Genomic DNA, 23311 nt, shown 5'->3' with positions numbered 1-23311 from the left:
GATTTACACAGAGAAAATGCATTCACATTATCTTCTGTTTCTACTGGAGGAGCTAGTTCGGAGTCTGCTGCTGCCTAGAATTTATCTTCAATAAACAATGAATTCTCCGTCTGGGAAGAAGAAACTAAAATCATCACCTATTTGTAAAGGGTAATTACCATTTCTTCTAAGCAGACACTAATGTTTATTGTTAGTATCAACAATTTACATGCAAGAGTCTAGATTTCAAAGAAAGCAGATGGTAAAAGGGACTCTTCAGAAAACTAGAGTGAAATAGAGTTCATATGTGTTTGCAAGACTTATCTGTTGCCTTTCTGAAGACAGCATGATTGTATAAAGCTTGGCTACACAGAAAAGGAGAAGCCAGTCAGAGGAAAATAAAAGCAGAGAAAGGGATCTTGTCTGGTTTAATCATGTTGTAAAGAGACCCACCCACTGTAGTGTTTGCAAGTTTATAAATCATCCACAGACTGGATTAGAAGGAACAAACTTTACAGAGTAGTGCACTGCTACCAAAAGTACATACTAACCCATATAATATTGGACTACAGCTCCCATCATCCCTAGCTGGCATGGTCATTAACCAGAGATGATGAGAGCTGTAATCCAACAACATCTGGAGGGCACCAAGTTGATTATCCCTGGCCCAGCCCTTGTGAAAAGGAAGAGAGCAGGAATCTGTAGGCTGAGCTGTATTTAAAGGGACATCCTGTTTTCCATCATGAGAGAATGGTGGCCATTTTGGTTGCCGTGATCCCAAGCAAATTCACCAAGCAACCCCCGAAAAAGCACTTTTGGGGGCCGCAATCTCAGGGCTTTTTTGGGTGGGGGAAACGTGATACAAAATTGCGCAAGATCACAGCAAACAAAATGGCCGCTGTGCTTTTGCAATAAAAAAATGAGAAGGCTACATTTGGGAAGACGGCGCCCCAGATTTTGGCTTCAAAGTGCTGGAAAGTACACAGTGGGCAGGGGAAGAATGTCTGCCTCAAGAAATGTCTGTTTTAGAGATCTAGATGGGGACTTAACAAAAGCACTGGCTCATGTTCTTCAAGATCTTTGTTCTGAGGTAAGGGGTGCTCAATTTGTATTTGTAAACACACCCACACAGACTCCTTTTTAGAAAGACGCTTTTGTGGCACAGTTTGACCAAATGCTGCTTAACTTTCCTCCTCAGTTTGCTGAGCTGTCGAGGCACAAAAGGGAAAGATGGTCACTGAAATATTACTGTCATGCTGCACAAGAAAACAGGAAGATAAATCACCTTCTGTGTCCTGGTTGCCCAGGGCAACTCCTAATGGATGGGCCTACTCAGGTAAAATCTTACTGCCTTGTCTTTTTAAAAAAAATATCCAAACAAACTTAAGATGTACTGCCAGATGAAGGGGCTAAACACATGTAGCGCTTCACTCAAAAATGTGTACGTCCCGCTCTCTTGCATTTTCATCATTCAGAAATGCAAAAAGGCCCCAGGAAGGCCACCAGAATCCCTTCTGTCTCTCACTCCCTCAAGCCGAGAACAGGGCGAGGGCTCATTAAATGCTGCTGCCAGTAGGCCTGGATCCCGTCCCCACACAGCGCCAAGTGATTTTAACCAGGTACACAGAATTAAGAAGAGTTCAGAAGTTCAGGGAGTTGGGACCTGGCAAGTCACTGCCAGGTACAGAGCAAATCGGCATCCATTTTGGGGATGTTGTTTGTTTGAGGTTATTGGAGGGAGCAATTTGTGGGGATTCATCAAGAGAAGAACTGATTTGCATGACCCGTTTTTGAGTTTTGACCCTCTCAAGTTTTTTGTGAAGAAGTTGGGATTGGAAAGCTCTGTATGGTGGCATCACAAGCTACCACATCCTAGAAAGCAAAACACTGTGTGAAAATGGTAGGGTGAATCACATCCCGTGGCCTTCAGGCACGTTGGTGACACCCACACACCATGGCTTCCCTGAAATAATCCTGGGAACTGTAGTTTACACCCCACAGAGCTACAATTCCCAGAACCCTTAACACATACAGTTTCCAGGCTTCTTTGGGGGGAAGCCATAGGCAGGGGGCTGATGTGATCTAGGAATTGTTGACTGTGCTTGTTCGGCGCTGCAAGGAAGACACAGTCTGCACATCCTCAAATCACTTCACTCTTTATCACCTCTGAGGCCTAATACCGAAAACATTTTCTAGTACTAAGCACTGATGATTCCTTACTCAAACGCATCTCCAATAACAAATGGAGAGTAAAATTCCTTTCAAAACAAAAGTAAGCATTTTGCTATTGCCCTACCTCACAAAATATAGAGAACCTTGTAAACAAAACAGAGGGGACAATCAAGCAAGTTTAAACATTATTTATTGCATTTTTATACCACCTTCCAATAATCTCAGTGACATATCCCTCCTATTATCCTCACATCACTCCTGCCACTAGACTGAGGTCACCTGTGAGTTTGTGACTGCCGTCCTCCCCTCACTGCAGCCACTGTAACACACCACCATGAAAACATTGGTACTTATATGCTTCACAAGTTTCTTCAACCTCTAGAAGACTGTACTTTCAAGAATCTTTTCTGCTTGGTACCCTATGCTCTCAAACGGCAACATCATAATGAGGCACCATTTCATATACAACGAACATACCTTTCCCTTATAAAATCATGCATGCATCAGTGATGTTATATATTACTCCCTCACAAAAACAAACCTGAGCATCTGGCTTAAGCTTGCAAACCCAGGAAATTTGATGGCTGAAATTACAGCTGTGGGCCTTCTCTTGGTGCAGTTAAATAGACCACTGTATCATAATGTTGAGGATATTAGAGATGTATATTATTTCTTCTAACATTCCACAAGATTTTTGGAGGCTGGAAACAGGGCAGTGTTGTTTTATAGTACCACAACTATATTTCTTTGGGGCCTGTGGTAACTTTGATGGACTCAAACATGTTCTGCATTTCTTTGTAGTTACCATTCTTGCCAACTATGCAGCATTTTACAGAGTTCTCCTTGAAATTCAGCATGTTCCCCACTTAGGTTGAAATGCCATGCAAAAACATAGGCTGCAATCCTAACTCCACTTGCTTGGGGGTAAGTCCCACTGAATTCAGTAGGGTTTACTTCCCAGTATAGGATTGTTAGGATTGCTGTTAGTCAATCGGTGCAAGTCAAGTTATGCTTCATGCAGTTTAGTCTCTTTCTCTTGTTATGAATTCACCCAGAGCTTTTAATGCTGAACTGACATTGAGGTCTATGTGACTTTTGTGCTATTTAATTATTTGCTGTTAAATAGCTATAGCTCATTTTACCCTTGATGAGAAGAGTCCTGGTTTCACTCTGCTTTGCTTCTTTACTGTTCTGAATTGTGTGCTATACTGTACAACCTGTGTGTACTCATTGCGATTTGTTTCCTTATCTGTAACCTGGCAATGTGAAAATACATAGTGGGCAGTTATCATAGTGGGCAAAATGAAGGCTTGTGCTTTCTGAGAGAAGGATAATATCTATTTCCATTTGGCTTTTTAACAGTGAGGTCTCGTGCAAGGGTGATAAAGAAATCTTGAACAAGACCCCTGTATTATTATTTTTATCAGTCCAATGTATGTCTGCTGCAGTTAATGCATTCCAGGTAATCCCCACGTTTTTCATATGGACAATATCTCCTGTGTTCTGGGTATTACTTTGGCATACAACGACTGGCATTATGTTTGGTATTGGGGGCTGCTGGAAACAAAATGGGTAAGTTGTGTTTCGGTGATAATCAAAGGAAACGGAAGTAGGGAAGTGTTGAAAGAGACCACCTACGAAATGCACATGACAAAATGCCCACTTACAAATGTGCTAATGAACTTCCAAACCAACAATGACTGTGGATGTTTAATAGCTTATCTTTACTTACTGGATTTTCCATGGTAAGTAATTACAGTCAAACCTCGGTTTTCGAACGCCTTGGCTGCTGAACGTTTCTGAACGCCGAAAACCTGGAAGTGAATGCTTCCATTTTCAAATACGCCTTGGAAGTCGAACGTCTTCTGAGGTGTGTTTCTCAAATTTCCTTATTGAACTTGCTGGCAGCCCTTTGATCCTCGCTTTTCAAACGTTTTGGGATTCAAACAGACTTCCAGAACGGATTACGTTCGAAAACTGAGGTTCCACTGTATCTAAATTAAATACATATAAAAAAGTAAAATCTGGTGTTTTGATGACAATGGCATCACATGGATGCTACAAAAGAAAGTTGTGGACCTGAGCAACATCAATTCCAAAATACACGCATGTTTGGAAGCTCCTTTATCAGTGGCAGGTATAAATATTCTGAGCAAAGAAATAGTCTTTTCCTGAATTAATCCTGGGATGGACAAGGCATGAACTCTAGCAAGCTCTTCTATACTAATAAACATGTTAGTTCTGCAGTGACTAAAAATGTGGCGGCTTTCCCATGGAGAATAACAAAGCACGCTGGCTTGCAAAATACGGTATGTTTTCACTTTGCGTCTTTGGTGGAATTAGGTTATGGTTCACAGAGTTCCATAAATATTCTCATTTAGTTATGCATGGAATAATTTATATATTTCATGTAGTTCCATTTCTAGCCTGCCCCATCCCTAGGACTTCGAGTGGGTCATAGTTTTAAAATAACAGCACCAGATAAAAATCAGACCCCCTTCCGAAACACCAAACAGAATTTTTGCTAACAACTTAATCCTGCTCACCAAAAGCGAAATGAAAAGGTTTACGTTGCTTCTGAAAAAAGGTTGAGGTTTACCTTTGGCTGGGTACTCCTCCAAATGTTATGCATTTCCTACAAAGCAGCTTTTATATGAAGTAAAGTAGATGAAATATATGTGAATGGTGACCTTTCCTATATGGTTTCTCCCATTTCATACGGGGAAGTGCTTTCAGGTCTGGAAATGCAGAGCATTTGAAACAGCCCAGAGTCTTCTAAGGAAGAGAGTTCTCCTGGGGCAGTGTTTGAAGTGTTTCCCTACAACTGTATGAAAATGGCAAGTTGTCACTAGTCTCTGGCTAACAGAAATGAAACAGAGGTCTCTTCCACATATTGAGGGAAGTGCCCGCCCCCTCAATGGAAGCACAATTGACTTTTGTGCTTTTGTTGCTATGTGTGAAGTGGAAACTTGTGCATCTCCCACACAGGAAGCACACAAAAAAGAAGCATGGCACTTCGAGATAACCTGTTTATTGAGAATTCATCCTGATTTGTTTGCAGGGAGACCAGATGACACTGGCTTTTCGATGAACATTTATTCTGACGATGATACATCCCACACTTTCCTGTCACATTTCTCATTGCAAACAGTTCTATTTTGGAGTAAGTGGGTTTGTTGTGCAAGAGGACAAAATTGCGCAACCTAAATTTGCCAGTATGTGATTGAATCAAACCCCCCCCCAAATAGTGACAGTTTGGAAGCACTGCAAGAGTGAGTCTTATGATCTGTTTTGTTGCATGTAGTACAAAAGAGTCCCCAGAAATAAGCCTAGCTAGTATCACCTGGTGAAATGAGACCTCCCAAAAAGAAACAAATCCCACTGTCTTTCTCCTTTAGAGAGAATATTCATTTATTTCATTTCTTAATGTATATTTTTGTATAGGTACATAGGTAAAGGTAAAGGTACCCCTGACTATTAGGTCCAGTTGCAGACGACTCTGGGGTGCGGCGCTCATATCACTCTATAGGCCGAGGGAGCCGTTGTTTGTCCGCAGACAGTTTCCAGGTCATGTGGCCAGCATGACTCAGCCGCTTCTGGCAAACCAGAGCAGCACACGGAAATCCGTTTACCTTCCCACCAGAGCGGTACCTATTTATCTACTTGCACTTTGACGTGCTTTTGAACTGCTAGGTAGGCAGGAGCTGGGACCGAACAACGGGAGTTCACCCCATTGTGGGATTTGAACCGCCGGCCTTCTGATCAGCAAGCCCTAGGCTCTGTGGTTTAGACCACAGCGCCACCTGCGTCCCTTATAGGAGCATAGCAGAAGTCAATTAAGTCAATAATTTCTTGCCATATTTCTAAATGTGGAAATATTTTGTGCTGATGGGATGATTTTGCTCTCCTCTTTTTTATATTGCTAAATAAACAATCCCTTTTGATGCTCATTTCTCTGTGAAGATGTTTGATCCTTATCACTCCACTCCCTTATCACTCCGCTTTCACTACATAATTCCAGTGTTCATTCCTGACAGATAGTCTGCATAGGTATCCCAGAATCAAGAATTCTAGAGCGCGCGAAAACACAAACCATTTCTACAGTACATCAAAATAAAAGCAGTTTATTTACTGATTTCATTTATTAAAAAGTGTCTGTATTTTTTAATGAGCAAAACATCAGCTTTGAAACATCAGCTTTGAAAGGAGTGTTTTGGTTTGTTGGTTGGTTGGTTGGTTTTGTATTTCTGAATCAAATACATATTTAAAGCAAATTCGCCTGCTTACACAGAAAACTGCAACCTACTTCAGAGCAGTTTTGTGATATCCCCCACAATTTCCTTGTGATGAATTTGAAACACCATATGGTTAGGACCAACATTCTTTTCTAAAAATCTCACTTAAAACAAAAATATTTTCCTTCTGCAGAAAGTAGATACTTAATAGTGTACTTATCAAAATAGATTGATACCTGAGCCTTCAGCTCTTAATTAAGCAAAACACACGGGGTGGTTTCTTTTTCTGAAATTCTGAGTTGGGAAGAACAGAAGGCAGACTGTTTTTGTTTGGTATTCATTTCTCATCATGCTTTTTCCAGTTCCTAGTTATATTGGAAGCTATATTATATCTCATGGGAAGCGACTATTGCAGTGCCAGCATTTTGCATTAGAGAAGCAGGATGAATCAATTTCTGAAAAGGGGGAGAAGCTTACATTAGAAGTTTAGAAGAGTGGGCCACGATCCACAGATACCATTCTGCTCATGCAACTTCCCCAGTGCCCTGGCACCAGAACCCCCAGGGACGTACCACAGCCACACAGTACTAACATTCAGGCAGCTTCATCCTGTCAGATCCCAAACACACAGAGACCCACAATGTCACCCGTAAGGCTGCCTAACTGGTCAGGGGAGTTACAAGACCACAAACCAATGACTTTCCGTTCCTCTAATAAATCCACATGCACCAACTGCAACCACTGCCGAGACATAAATGGGAAGCCATTGTCCAGGGGCTGTGTGCATGTGTGAAAGGAGGAGGCATAATAGATTTATTTGTTTGTTTCTTATGTTTTAAACTTGTTTTTAACTTTTTGTGGTTTTACTGTCTGGTTTTATGTTTTCCTATTGTTGTAAACTGCTGTGAAACATGTTTATGATACAGCGGTGTATATTTTTTTTATAAATAAATGAATATAAATAATTTGAGGAACCTTACCTTTTATGCTGAACCAGGTAACAAATCAGCATGGGGATTGTGGAAAGCACCAGTGGTGAACTTCAGGTGCAGGGTCAAATGCAGCCCTCCAGGCCTCTCTATTTGGCCTGTAGGAGCCAGCAACACACACACACACGCACACACACACACACACAGGCTTTCAGGGCCTCATTTGGTAATTTGGGATATGTGTGGCTGACATTGACTTGCATCCCTTCCCATATCTGTTTCCACTAAGGTCAATGAAACAGACACATGCCATGACATCTCCAATCCAATTTGTTGGTGGCCAGGAAATTCTTAATATAAGGCAACACAACATCAAATATTTTACACGGCATGCTGGGGAGATAACATGGAGGTGCAGGCTGGTCACCTCCTCATGTGCCCCTTTTCTATTTCACCAGGCCTATGCAGGGATTAAGAATTCACCCTCTTAATTTTATTGATGCACATTTTAAACCTTTTTGCATTAAAATTGTTTTAGCCTTTTATGCTTTTATTGCATGGTTTTTGTTTTTGAAAAAGAATCATTTAATGTTGTAAACCACTTTGATTATTTTTATCATTTAGTGGTATAGAAATATTTTTATAAATAAATAATGATAAATAACTTCTACGTAGGTCCTAAGTCTTCAAGAGTTATAGCAACCGGCCAGGTTGTATCTAACCTCCAGTTCATTATCCATGAAGGCAGTGTCTGCTAGTTCAGCAAAGAAAGAACTTTATTTTGGAAAGTTCTGATGTCATTAGTGCTATTTAAAGAGGCAAATGGTGGCTAGATGATAGTGTCTGGGTTAGCCCAGTTTCTTGGCTTATTTAAAATGTCGATGTATCAAATAATCTACTGGGACAAAAGCAGGAAGGAAGGAAGCAAGCAAGCATAAAATAAGCTGCCACTAATGGAGGAGAATGAAACTCTTTGAGATAATGACTACCCCTAAGCAAATTATTCAGCGGCTTAATACATTATCTACAAAACTGAGATATTGACATGGATATGATGTTGACAAATTCGGTGCCCGTGAAACTTCAAACCATTTGAGCAGAGGGCTCTGGAAAATAACATGGCTGGAATTGTGCTAATGAACACATAACTCTGGTGCCGAATGATATCTGCTGTGGAATTTGAAGAGTCAGAACTTCCAGCTTAACATGACTTTGGAGAAAAATGTAAAAAGTGTGGGTGGTTTTCCCGTTAAATATTTGGAAGCAGGGCTTTCTGTGACAAGGAAATGCTCCCCACCCAGTGTGACTTTTCTCCCATTCTCTTCATCCTTCGATCTGTTTAACTGCCTCCCCTGCTCCTGGTCAGCCTCCTCCTTTGAAGAGTGCTAGATAATGCTTTCAATATGCCATGATCTGTAGCCAAGGTTTGCTGATCAGGGTTTGTTATAGCGAAAGGAAACAGGATCCCGGGTTCAGATGTAACACTCAGCCTGATATCATTGTTTGTTTCCTCCCAGTGCAAATATGATAGTGGTAGAATGTTATCTCTCCTTTATCACAGGGATGGGGTATCTCAGGCCCAGGAACCCACTGTGGCCCTCCAGGTCTCCATCTGATCCTTGGAGCTCTCCAAAGGCCACACCCCCTATTCTCAGGCCACACCCCTCACTGGCCCTGCTTTACATCCTGCCTGGCTGGAATTCATCCTAGAACTCTGATAATGCCTCTCGCTTGCCTAGGTGGAGGTTAGAGAGATGCTTGTGTGTAGAAAATAGCCTATAGCGCAAGGGTAAAATTTACATTAGTTGCTCTGCTTACTTTTGTCCCCAACTCCACCCTACTGTTCTGTGGTCTCTGGAAGGTTCCTCACCTCTGGTTTACCATGGTGTCCAATTGAGGCCTTTATCTATCTATGCCTGCCAAATATAATATTCTTATTCTTAATTAAAACTGACGTTGTGCTGCAAATCAGTGGGTGTGCCTGGTCTTTGATTGCTTGGAAAACAAGACTTATCCCATCTCTGCTAGCATCCCACATAGCTGTGAAAAAATATGTCAGAATGTGGGTGTGAGGCACCTATCATCTTGCTAGCCCATAAACTAGAGAAATTCTATATTTGGTTTCAAGTTCCATTCTGTTCCTCATTCCAGGCGAGGGAACTAAAGTCAATGGAAGGCATGTCTAGAAAAACTCTATGCCACTTTCTCTCCACCTTAGCTGGTATTTCCTACCTGACACCTGAGTTTTCACCTACCCATTTTGAAAGCATGTCTAATAATTCCACGCTGTAAAGAAATCATTGTGAAAAGCTGAAACACAAATATATATGAAAGATTAATATGTCCAAGCTTCTTTTTGCGCAGATGACTCTATGGGTCTACTCTGGTTGGAAAAGCGTTCAAATTTATCTGAGTGAGGGCCAAGCCAGAAGAGGCACTAGAGATCCACGATTGGACCTTCTGACCTTTTATTTAAGAACATTAGAAGAGCCTGCTAGATCCATCCAAAAGCCCATCTGGTGAGAAAGCATTTTGTTATAGTCCGATGTTCAGTACAGTTTTTATACGTTCCATATGTTGGGTTTATTTTATCAAGTTTACTAATCACATTCTTATTATTTATGACTACCTAATTTGTTATACTAAATTCTTCTTAGCAGATACTTGTTAACATGCATAGGATTTCAGGTTTTATCCCAACTTGTTTCATAATTACCTTGCGTTTTGGGGTAGAATTTCTGTTTGCTCAAGTAAGTCCCAAAACAGGATAGGAGCACAATAGCACTATGCCTTCCTGGGATTCCCAGCAAATAATAATAATAATAATAATAATAATAATAATAATAATAATTACAGTGGTACCTCGGGTTAAGAACTTAATTCATTCTGGAGGTCCGTTCCTAACCTGAAACTGTTCTTAACCTGAGGTACCACTTTAGCTAATGGGGCCTCCCGCTGCCGCCGCACGATTTCTGTTCTCATCCTGAAGCAAAGTTCTAAACCTGAGGTACTATTTCTGGGTTAGCATAGTCTGTAACCTGAAGCATCTGTAACCTGAGGTACCACTGTAATGGCATTCAGGAGCATACAGCCTCCAATGGTGAAGGTAGATCATAGCCATCCTGGCTAGTATTCATAGATAGCCTAATCCTGCAGGAGCCAGGGACGTGTGTCTGTTTCTGTAATGCTTTCCTCTTTTAGCCATTTCCTCAATCTACACACCTTGCTCCCCGCTGCTACTTGCCTTGACTTGGACAACAGACAAGTATCATTATACCTAATGGAATAAAGCAGCTTCAGAGGGCTGTTTAGTATTGGAAAGCAATATAGGGGTTAAGGGCTAACTCCCTGTTCCCTTGCACTGTGACCTTGATCCAACTAAGATGCTGCTTTCAAATGAGAAAGGGAAAGGCAGGGGACCCCGTTAAACATCTCCCTGCTGGAGTTTCCCCTTTGCCCTCTAAGAAACTGAGCACCAAATTCCTCTGACCACTAGGTGGAGTAAAAGGGCAGCTGAGGCTTTGCGCTGAAATTTCTTTAACAGTTTTGCGATGATAATTAAATAGATTTGAGCCCTTCACTTAATTGGAGCATGCTCTTTGGAATCTCAAAGGAGCTCTGTGTGTGTTAGGCTTAAATACTAGCAAAGGACTGGCTCTTCTCCACCATGTCGTTTTCACAAGAGTAAAGGGTATTAGTCTTGACATGCTGGCCTGATTCCAGGGTAGGTAATTGCAGCCTATTCAGCCTTTTTAAATCCCCCTTGTGGTTTCAATGGGATTTGCTGTCCTTTCCTTCTTACACTGGTAGCAGAGCATTCTGGCATCTGTGCTCTGCCTGTGACTAAAGAGATGCTTGCATTTTAGGGGCGGGCAAAACAATGCCCCACTATGAACGGTTTTTCATAGGACTTGCTTATTTATTTATAGATCTGGATTTTGCTCTCAATGGAACTAAGCCCAAGTGTTTTTGTTTCAAAGGACGGATTAAAGTTGATCCTCGCTTTCGTTGTGTGTGTTCCCCACACTGCTCCCTCAAATTCATGTATGTGTGTGTGTGTTTTTTTATTTGTTTATTTTTTTAAGCATTCATCTTAGGAAGACAGGGTGCTATTAATGGCTATGGTTTTTAACAATTGTTTCTGAGGTGTGTACAGAAGCCCAAAGCTGTATTGCCATGAAATAGCGTGACATCAGGCATGTATTATCTTAAGCCTGGGATCTAATCCAGATGTTCCAAACTAGTTTTGCAGGAACAATTTCATCCTTGCATTTAATTAGGTCTGTAATTATTTCTGGTACACATGTCTGTGTTAAGACATGTTAGCTGCTTCCTTCCACTTGCAAGTCAGAAATCTTGCCTACATTCTAGCATCCAAATGCAGAAGCCTAATAGGTGCATTTGTAGCAATGTGGCCTTTTAGGGCCTGTCCACACAAGCGCTTGGCCCAAAGTGTTGAGATCAAGCCCTTTGCCCTACTCACATTGTGCCTATGGGAGCAATGACACTCTTGAGTTTTCCCCCCATCACCCACCTGCCTGCAACTCAGCCTTGACAATTATGGACAAATCTCCCAAAATATGAGCAAGCCACGAAGGAAAGATTCAATTGGTGACACACGAAGCATGCTGTTGTGCATTTCTGCCCTGTCAAGGGATCTTCCCAGCTAAAGGAATGCACATGGCACATCAAAGAAAACACTTGCAGCCATTTCTGCAGCTCTGGGTTCCTATGCACATCAATCTAGCATCTAATCAGCTATTCCCAGGTATTGTGCTCTATGGAGCAGTTGCAGCAACAGAGGACCATCCCCCCTCCACCCGTTTATGTATTTTCCCCTGGCAGGTTGTACGTACGCAGCCAGAGGCTGTGCCTGCATGGAAGCTTCCTCTGCTCATCCCCTTTCAGTCCTTTCCTGGTTCAGGGAGACAGCGGTGCAGGAGAGGGTGGGGAAGCACCAGCCGCTTCACTTGCCTGACCTGCCTTTTTCACCTCTTCTTCTGACCCACCCTGTGCTCCAGCCTCTAGCTCTGAAGCTTCCCAGCCTCCAACTCTTCTCTTCTGGCTGTCCCCCCCATCACTGCCCCCCTCTCCCAAGTCAGACTCCTGCCCCTCTTTCCCTCTTTCCCCAGTGCACACTCATCAGCATCCTGCCAGTCCCTGACATGCACTGAGTTGAGAGGGCAAGAACACGTGGACATGCCCCAAGTGTAAGGATAGGTGAATCTATCCATTTTAGTTTCCTTCTGTTTCTCATTTTCTCAGTTTTCAGCTTAGTTCTCCATATTTCTGTATCCATTCATAAATATATATATTTTAGTCATTAAGAAACTTCACCAACATTTTAGCGCAGATTTCTCCTAATATGTGTGGAATTTTGCTTAATGTGCATATTTTGCAAAGTATTTCTCCAATATAATGCATTTCTGTTTGTTCTTTTTCACTAACATGTACATTTTTATACACACTTAACGGTAGCATATGCACCTTTATAAGCATTATTTATCTAGAGAACTGCATTGCAAACTTCGGAGATGCGTGAATTTCACAAGGTGGCTGCATTTCTGTCAGTACATTGTTTCAGGAAGTGTGAATTTAAGTGTGGACTGAATCAAATTTCTCCCCTAGTCCCACACAAATGGATGATATGGCTGCTGAAACCCACTTTAGCAGGTGTTGGGCGTGCTTCTTGGTCAGGTATGCTCAGGTACCGAGACAGAGGTTGACCCGCACTGAGCACATCTGCTCAGCCTCCCTCATGTCAGTCTCTGGCATGAAATTCCACACATGCCTTTTTAGGAAAGAACACAAGCGTATGTTATCTTACTCCTCTGGAATTTTACAGTTCCTTAGCATGTTAGTTTAGCCATAATTGGCTTGCAGGGTCTCTTGAAATGTATCTCTTGACACAAAGTTCTCCTTTCCGTCAAGCTTTAGGGCTGGTTCATTTCTCCAGCATTGAATGCTGAGCATTAGATTGCAAACGTACCTAATCCATCTCTCCTCCCCCATGACTAGAAATCCTGTGGTTAAAATAACACAGCCTCTATTCAGAGCACAAACTTACAGTCGCTAGCCAAAGTGGGATTGAAAGAACTCTCAGCAGGCGGGTCTGTGTTAGGGTGGCTTTTTAAAAATCCTGCTTCTTCCGATCCATGAGAGGAAAGCAAGGTGTCTCCTCTTTGCATTCAAGGTAATGATTTTCTGGGCTGTGTGTGTGAGAGAGAGTGTTGCCGTCTACGTATGTGTGAATGTGGCCACAAAACTGCTGTTGCTATTATGAGAAGCATTTAGTGGCAAAGGCTTTGAACTGTTCACAGCTGGTCTTGTGGCTATTTCTGTACATGCAACCTGAGTGAAATTATCCCAGTGCCCTGAGCAGATAGGAGCAAACCAGCACTCCTGTGTCACATGGAGAAGAGGGCAATGTGTTTAGAAAACTGTTTGTGGGGTCTTGGGACATCGATGGCACAACTGGATGTTGCTGCTGTGGAGCTGATCTGATGTAGTAACGCTCCACTCCTGGCTGGTTTTGTTTGGTTGAATATTCAGCACAGTCTCTCTCCAGGTCTCTCAGTGTAATCCCTATGCCAAAGGCTAAAGCTGTGCCTGACTTGGATCGCACTAGCTGTGTTTACAGTGTATGTCTTAATGCTGTTATAGTAACCACAAGACTGCCCTGTGTTCCAGAGTATTTCTTTAATGCAGCCTTGCCAGATAATTAAGCACCTCTCTGTCTGCTGGGTTCCTTTCAAAGGCACAGTGAGGGTTTGCTTCTGGTGAAAACCTCTTTTATGCCGAAATGCAAATAACAAAGCAGCTCTGCAAAATGCTGGATTAAGAGAACTCTCCACATAGTACTCTGTTATGCAAACAGTACCTGCTCCTTCCTCCTCTCCGTGCTGTGAAGATAATCAGAGGGGAATCTCAAACCACATTCTGGTTCAGGATTGGCAATCAGTGATCACCATTAAAAAAACTAACAACCAAAACTGGAAGAAAGGGAATTGCTTTGTGGGCTCCCTCATAGGTGCCATATGCTTAGACACCTGCATGTAGGCTAATAATAATAATAATAATAATAATAATAATAATTTATTTATGCCCCACCCAATAGTCTCATTTATACAAATGAGACTGGCCCAAGGCCATGACTGTTTGGAGATTTAAACCCTAGTCTCCCAGGTTCTGGTTCAGTACTCTAACCACTACACCACATTGAGTCTTTCTTAGTAGGTGTGGAGATGCAATGCAGGCAATGCACATATGTGATGCACATCATTTTCCTTCATGCTGGAAAAGATCATGTGTTTGCACTTGTTGGCCCTTGGGATTATAGCCAGGCCCTTCCTTTCCCCCCCCCCCCCAATACATTTTTATTCAAATTTTTGTAAATTATTTACAAAAATATAGCCAGGCCCTTCCTGGGCCAAACTCCTCCATGGCTTGCTGCAGACACTCAGTGAGTGCTTCTGCCTGGCTGGAATGTGTCCTTTAACTGTGATGCCTCTGGCTTGGAGATACATGTATGTATATATGTGTGTAAACCTCTAAAGCTTGCACTGCTAGAATATAGCCTACTGTACAATGCACATTCATTGCTCCGCCCACTTTTGCCTCTTGCCCTCCCCACCATTGGCATGTTGCTCCTAGCTGCTTGGCCACCAGGGAATGTGGCCCATTAGATTGAAAAAGGTTCCCTACCTCTGTGGTACAAACATGTATCTCCCTCCCTTTAAAATACACACTTGTATGTATTTAGAAATGTTAGGTGCCTGTCTTCAATGTCACTGTTTTTATGAGACTTGTGGTTGATGAAGGATGCAAGGCTCCTGTTTGCCTGAGAATGGGTAGCATGGCTGTGAAGCAAGCCAGTAGTTCTGGGAGAGGTGTGCACATCCTCAGTGGTGGCTGGTGCTCATTGAGGCTAGTGGGGCAGAAGGCAGAGAGCCAACAGCAATAGTTGGAGCCAGAGCCAGAGGCAGAGGCAACTAATTCTAGTTTGGTCCCCACGTAAAGAGTCTAAAAAGGAGGAAGAAGCTGACCCCCTGGACTAGATTTAAGTAAGACAGCAGGCAGGTGTGGGCTGGCTGACAGTCAGAGGTGGATTTAGGGGAGTGCAACTGGTTCAATCACACTCAGTGAAGAGCATTATAGTGGGCTAGGAGAGCTGAAAATAATGCCAATATATTTAACATCTGGCAACCAATGCACCCCTTTGGCTTCAGATAGTATATGGGTAGGCGTGTCTAAAAAGCCCAGGACACAAAATTGGCTATGTTGGCTCTGTAGCAGAAGTAATGTATTTAGCATTAACTCTGGAAAATGTATACTTGATTCTGACCAATCGTAGAGCATAGGAGGCTTAGTTTGGTCAGAATTGAGCACACACTTCCATCAATGAGTATACCCTTCCTTACAATGATGGAAGCCACCATCATTGCAGTGCTTCACAGGTGCCGCCACACTACCCATATAAAGGAGGCTGCGGTGGCCGGGTGGCAGGGCAGCACCTTCCGTTTTGCCCCAAGTGGCAAAATGGAACACACCACCCCTGCTTCATGATGATGGTACTTCTTTTTGTTGCATTGAGAGAGATGCTGCCCTAGGGTTTCCCACTTTCGTGGCGTGTAATCAGGGTTGCTCTAAATACAGACGGCCACTTTGTAATCACACTCTATTTTTGGTAAGAGCTGCATGAAAGATGCAAAGCTGCTGTGTTCAGAACAAAGAAATGTGGTTGCGTTTCAATATAGAAAGTCCAGCTGATGTCATTTTAACTCCACACAATAGTGCCAAGAATTTTCTAAGTTCCATATCAAGACTTAGTTTAAAACACACACACACTGAAAGCGTTTGCTCATGTGGAAAAATGAACTTTTGTGGAAAATATTTATGGGAACCTGCCAGAGAAGTATGTTAGCCCTTTTAAAATGGACTTGAATTACATATATAGAAAAACAAGGCACTTATGTGATCTTGCTTTCCAGATTGTTTGCAAAACCTTGGTTTTTCAAGTATCTTACAGCCTTAATTAGCATTTCTTTTTTTTAAAAAAAATGAAAATGGCACATCTTGTGTGCATTTGTTCTCCTGGAACTGTGCAGTCATTCTTCATAACTGGGTCCTCCTTTAGAAAACGGAGCTTCCTGGGTTTAGACCAGGGGAAGGAGAGTGCCACCACTGGAATAGGATGGGGATGGGCTTGGGTGAGCTCAAAGTGTTAGCTGAGAGTATCAGGGAATGGGAGCACTCCAGTCACAGAGCCACAGCTCTTTTTTAAAAAACCACCACCACCAAGAAGCAGCTTATCATGGTCACTGTGGAAAAGCAAATGGCAGATTTGTTAGCCCTTGCAAATTTTATTTCTGTAACGTAACAGCCTGCTGGATCAGGCCAATGGCCCATCTAGTCCAGCATCCTGTTCTCACAGAGGCAAACCAGATACCTGTGTGTAACCTGCAAGCAGAATTTGAGCACAAGAGCACTCTTCCTTCCTGTGGCTTCCAGCAACTGGTATGTAGAAGCATTTCTGCCTCCCGTGGTGGATTAAAATGTTTTCTGCTCTGCAGGGCTGATGTCTGCTGCAAACAAACTGAAAGAACTCTCTCAGGTCCTCTGAGATGATGATGATGAAAGGGCTAGAAGTGCCTACGTCAGGTCTCTTGCCCAGAATACACGCAGATAACCAGAGTGAGTCCTGCCAGGCAGCCACTGACATGAATCTCCTGCACCTGCTCTTTCCCATCACCACTGCAACCTCCTTGTTCACGCATCTCTTGCTCTGCCCCAAACTATGGAGTATTAGCCAAAAAAGGACCAGGAGATGCCACTGACAGCTCCTTCGTTGGCTCCCTATGTAGCAGGCAAATGGGTGCTACAAGGATGCGGAAAAGGAGCAGGACAGCAGCTAGTGGTGGTGGTGAAGAGAAAGGCTTCTGGTGGGAGGGGGAACCTTGGGGTCTATGATTCCATGGTTCTATGATTCTAGTATTAAAATGCCATTTTCTGATGCAGCTTTTTAATGTATTTTCCTCTAAAGGCTTTCCTCCATCGAGGAAAGAGTTAATTGAAATTGGCAGTTAGATCCAAGCCAACTGGAATCAGTGGGACACCCATCAGGTTCAATATAAATACCTTGACAGTCAGGGAGTTACAGGCTGGGCAGTTAGACACATTTTCCCTCCGTTTAATTTCTGATGGAGAAAGGGTTCTTCACTGGAATCGACAATACAGGCACATTAGCCTCATAGGGATGCTTACAGCCACTGGCCCAGTCATCCCTCATGTTCAGCCAAGCATCTTGTGATTATGTCAGTGCCGATTATTCCAGCTTTTCGTCTCTGCACTTGCAGCGTCTACTGGAAGATCTGTGAGCTCAGAATAATCTAGCTAAACAAAGGGGATGTCCTGCGCAAAGAGCTTCAGGCTTTATACAGCTGTGGCTGTGCATTCTCCACTGGACATGTGCAAAAGAAGCTGGTGAGAATACTCAGGATTCATTTGCACTTGTGATTCACTTATACTCAGGATTCATTCAATACTAGGGTGTGACGAGGCACCAAAAGTCTTAAACTGGGACCCAGTATGCCCGGCACTGGTTTTCTACTCTCTATACTGCCAGGCTGCTGGCTGGGAAAGGAAATTGCAGCTGGTTAGAGATAGAACAACTGTTGAGATGTTTGCATCGAAAGCAATATCTTCATAATCACCATCAACAGTAATAATAATAATAATACGGATCAGAATCCTCCTGGCTATCAAGTGGTGCTTGAGAGGGACTCTCCCAGGACCAGAGGTTCCCCACCCTTGCACCCTTGTTTCCACATTACCTGCCTGCTTCCTCACCTGCTCTAGGTTTTTTTTATCAGCACTCGGAGTTCAGTTCCTGACAGAGAATGTTTTGTCAGAGATTTGAGATGCCTAATTCTTAATGACTTTCACCAGGCCAAAGCTTCTAGATTATGATGCCGAGCAAGTCCCACCAAAATGAGATTCTGTGCTTTGGCTTTGGTGGCTTGTTTTTCATTTCATTTCATTTTTTTAAAAAAGGTGTTGAAATCGTCAAGCTGTATATTCTCGAATCCTTTGAAATTTACGTTTGTAATAATGAATTACTCACTAAAAGAGTGATTGCATCCTGCAAAAATGAAAACTTGGTTAATAAGTGTGTGTGTGTGTGTGTGTGTGTGTGTGTGTGTGAGTGAGTGAGAGAGAGAGAGAGATGGATGCAGGATTCACCTCCCCCACACGGAGCAAAGAATTAGTCAGGATAACATCTACCCACAAAACTGCTGTTACTTTAGCTGCATAACTTAACACAGAACTAACTTTGGAAAGTTACTTAAATGAATATTTGGAACCCATGAAAATAAAGCATGTTGCTATGCAGAGTGATAACAAGTTGAAGAGGATTGTGGGGTTTTTTTTAATGGTTTTTGAAAGTGCACCAGTTATTTGGTCAGATGCCAAAGACACAATTTGTTAAAAGTTCCTTAGAGGGACAAAGCTTTTTTCATAGTTAAAAATGCTTTCAAAACAAGGGCTAATCTGTGTGTGTGTGTGTGTGTGTGTGTGTGTGTGTGTGTGTGTGTGTGTGTTACCAAAACGGCACCCACAGATGCAAATACACCTGCATACGACCTCCATAGTGCCCAAAGGGCCCTCCCGCTGTTGATAATAAGCTCTAGAGAAGCACTCTGTTGCAGCCAACAGAAGATGTTGAGGAAGTATTTCTCCAGTTTGCAAAAGTGCTCAGCAGCCCAGAAAGGTTGACGACCCCTGGGCTAACAGGCATTACTTTTACTGAGATTAAATAAAACTTACTCCCATATCTGTATAGCTGGACAATGGACTGTACTGATAACTAGTAACAAGATTGTTTGCTCCCGAGCCAACAGAGATGTGTGATTATTCTGCGTCGCTTTCTGAGTTCACTATTTCAATAGTTGCCTAGTGGGTCAACGTGGCATTGCCAATTCACATATATACCCACCTATACAAAGACGGAAACACCTGTATTTGCATATGCCTTTGAATCTACCTACTGTCTAGTAGCTTGAACCCTGCAATTTCTCTTCTCACCTCCACTCTACTTCGCAACTGAGCCACCTCACCAGAACTTATTTTCCAAGGAGCAGTCTGTCATGTGCTCTGCTTACATTTATCAGTTTGGGCTTTAAATAATCTGGGGTCAACTGACCTTTCTCAGACCCAAATGACCCCAATCAGTTAACCAGCACCAAAGCAAAAAAAACCCCCACAAAACCCTGAGGTTAATTTCCACCATATGAAAGTTGGCTGGAGAGGGGTGTAGCAGATGGACTTATTGACCCTTCGCAGATTAATTTACCTGCTGCTGCAGGATCACCCACACATTATGAATATTTATATTTCCCCCTCACCCATTTGTTACCCTACCTTCCCAAAAAAAGCTCCGTTCAGCTCACCATAACTGACATCCTAAAAGCATGCATACTAAGCTGTCAAAAACTCATAAGAGCAACAAGCAGTCAAAACAGAAACAGATTGCGAAGAAAGAATTAGTCATATGTGAGAATCATATTTAACCTACAGCCTTCAGCAGACTGTGGCATTAAAAATGAAGAAAATTTAAAATGAGCACAATTGAAACTACATTCCATCCATCTCAATCCAGTATTTTTGCTTGGAATCAAATCTTCTTTCTAGTTGCAGACAATGATTCTCGTTCCCACTACCCTTTCTTAGGAAATGGGCCCCCTGTGCTCATTTAGAAGTGCAGTTAAGAGAGTGATAAAACAAGGAGGTCTGGACTGTGGATGAACTGTTGATTGGCCTGCACAGCAGGACCTTAGTTCTGTCACTGCTTGGCATCACTTGTCCATGGAAGAAGATTAGTCAAAGGTTGCAAAGAGCAAAAGGAATCCTACACGGAGCTTCCTTATCCTTCTTGCTTTGATAGGCCTGTGTTCTTTGTGCAAGGACTCCCGGGGGAAGAATTCCCGCCTTAGCTGGCTTCTTATATCAGCACATTTTAGTCCGTAGTATCACTTTCTGTGTTATTTCTGTTGAACAATCTTTGATACCTCCAACAATTATTTTGTTTTGTTCACCTTCAAAGTTCACTTCCCTGGAAAGAAGGGAATCACATTGCAGCAAGGAAAGCTAAAGTAAACTTAACTGAGCTTTTCCAACTGCTGCTCATTTTAAAACTGAATTGGAGGTGGCGAAATAAATGGAAGACCACCAAGACTCTTGTATTCTGTATAGATTTCTTCACTGTATTTTGATAATCCAAAGCAGTGAATAGGAAACAAAAAACAAATCAATGTTTGTAACAATGCAAAACAAATGTACAAAAAATTATGTGGCCAATGAAACAGAGGCTATGGTCTTCACGCCATGCACTCCCATGCTTGCTTGTTCACACTTAGCCATGGTTTGGCTTAGCATTGTGTGCAAATTGGGCCAATGACTCTCTGATGTCGGGTGCATAATTGTCCATGAGTCCCAAGTTTCCAACACATGATGGATTGGATGTTACTTTGCTCATGCACTGGCAACTCCTATGGATGAAAAAATGCACTTGAGATAATGTGTGATCCAAATTTGAAGCTTAAGCAAGCAGGTCAGACCAAAGACAATGACGACCCTTTGGACTGAGGGCCAAAGTAAATGGTTGGAGATTCATGGTCAGTTCTCCAACCTCTCTCTTTTTTTTAAAGGAAATTTCCTAAAGAGGCAAATAGCAGGTGAAGGTTAGGACTTAGGGGGAAAGACTGTTCATAGTTTTTGAACATCTTGTCTAATGTGACTGACAGGTATGAACTGAATGGGTCAAGGGGACACATTTGTAAAGCCTTTGAAGGCATTGGGCATATTCTGCAGAGCAAACCTGGCATTGCCATTGAGTGTACACTTAACAAGGAGCTGCAGCCAACTGGAGATCCCCAATATATTTTTGTCATACTAGGTGTGTACATCTATACATACAATGTACACACATTGTGTGTGTACTCAATACATCTTATGCATATACTTTACATTTAAAGTGTGAAGTGGTCCTTATCAATAGGTTTCAAATGCCTTAAGCATTTTCTTCAAAGTCTAGAATAATTTAGGATTATCTCACTTGTATAGGTGGTATTGGCTGTGTGCACACTGGGCATTTACTGTGAAATTGGTATGCTTTATTCATCCATTTTTATGGGGCATCTGCACAATATCCTGAACAAAACATTACCCTTTCATGTTTTCTCTGTTCAGTTTCATTCTGTTTCATTCTAGAGCTAAGAAAAGCTTACTTTTTCCTTTTTTAACGATATGGAATAGTAGTGCAATTTCCCCAGGCCTATTGCCCTGCTTTTCTACCCAGGATAGATTGCTCTTGCCATTTGCTTCTCTGTGGTCTGCCTCTTCTCTCTAGGAAACTTCCTTTTCCACATGCATTGCCATTATACCTTTTCTCTCTTCCCCACTCCCAAAGTTCAGCTGTGGTGGAGGGCAGGGGGAATCATGACTGGAAGTGCATGAAAGGAAGTTCACCCACACTTAATGGCCACAATGCAAATTGTCCCCTTCCAATAGTTAAGGCTTGGGGAAACGGGACTGCTCATTTGTCTACAGAGTGCTAGAAGGCTGCTATTCTACTTCCAGCTTAAAGCAGAACATCAATGATTGGGTGCTGCTAAATCTCCCATATACAGTTGCTCTGCCCACACACTATGTAAGGAAGATTTGCAGAGTTCAGTGACTGTTCAGCACCAGATGTGTATTATCTCATCACATACATATGCTGTAAAGGGGGGAAAATGTTTGAGCCAGAATATTCCTTCTCAACTGAAGAGGCATGACTGGTACCACCAGTTTGTGCTGACATGAGTAATAACCTACCCAACCATCTCCCATATCAAGCTGTGGGAGGGAATGAGAAGAACAAACGCTCCAGGTAGAAACCTAGCTAGAGCCCACTCATCTGGCATGCCACTTATGTAATGGATCCCCATGCAGATGTACCAGCTCCTCTGAGTGTGCTTAAATTCCTACTGATATGTGGATCGTATGCTTTATGGTTGCAAAGGGGTGTAACTGTGTGTTCCTCCCTTTGTCAGCTGCCGGCCCACCCTGGTCAGGGATATGGCAGGAGGGACTGGTGAATCTTCCATTCCACCTGCACGGGGGCCATGCTGACATAAAGTGGGGAAGTCCTGCCTCTTCCATGTTGGCATAATCTGAAAAGGTCAGCTGGAGGTGGAAGGAAGTGAGCAACATTAAAGCAAACCCTCTAGCCAGTGCATAACCACGGAGAAGGCTTACTAGAAGGAGACAAGAGAAGGGATTGCAACTTAGTGCCATGTTAACTCCTTGCCCTTTCTCCCATCAGTTCCTTGGACCTCCAGAAGTCTTTTCTAGAGGCTTTTGCTAGCCGGCTGCTGTCATTACATAGGACTTGGGCTCTCCTGGAGCAGATGGATATCTTTGAAATGCAACTCTAATTTATCTGTGTCTAAGTCAGGGAAGGGAGGATGATTTAAAGGCCAAAGAAGTGCACTGGTGTGGGGTGCTTGGGGAAGCACTGTGACTCTGTGGTAGAGCCCATGCTCTACATGCAAAGGAGCCCAGGTTAAATCCTCAACATCTCTAAGTAGGGCTGGGAACAACCCCTGCCTGAATCTCTGGAGGGCCACTGCAAAGGCTTTGCAATTAGAAAAAATAAAAGTAGGCGGGGGGGGGGATCAAATATAAATAGTGGAAGTATACAAAAAAGAACAACATTATTTTCCATCTTCTTGTAGGTTTCATTTCATTTCGAAAAACACAATTTTATTTGATGGTTTGTTATTGTTTATATTTTGAATTAGATCTATATATGGGGGCACCAAAATCTTTTGAATGCATAGGGCTCTAAAGGTCTTAATCCGACCCTGCCTATGTGATCTAACTTACTAAACCCTAATGCTTCAAAAGGTTGCTCGTTATATTTTTGTCATATTTTTGTTGTTCCATTTTGGAACG

At 42.5% G+C, this 23311-nt stretch overlaps 1 protein-coding gene across 2 annotated transcripts in view; it reads left to right on the top strand.

The window, feature by feature from the left end:
* Positions 1-970: 970 nt before the first annotated feature.
* The window catches only part of JCAD (junctional cadherin 5 associated), a 68642-nt gene continuing 46301 nt past the window's right edge, over positions 971-23311 (top strand). Inside the window, exons 1-3 of one of the 2 annotated variants that reach the window (XM_053359105.1) lie at positions 971-1069; positions 1178-1315; positions 9680-9834. The gene's annotated coding sequence lies outside the window, so the exon portion shown is untranslated. Of the gene's footprint in view, positions 1070-1177; positions 1316-9679; positions 9835-13401; positions 13509-23311 lie in introns of those variants that run through there. The other variant, XM_053359107.1, reaches the window with a different exon arrangement.

This window comes from Podarcis raffonei, chromosome 12 (genome assembly GCF_027172205.1).
Source record: "Podarcis raffonei isolate rPodRaf1 chromosome 12, rPodRaf1.pri, whole genome shotgun sequence".
Taxonomy (NCBI): domain Eukaryota; kingdom Metazoa; phylum Chordata; class Lepidosauria; order Squamata; family Lacertidae; genus Podarcis; species Podarcis raffonei.
This window is presented reverse-complemented; position numbering and strand designations above follow the sequence as displayed.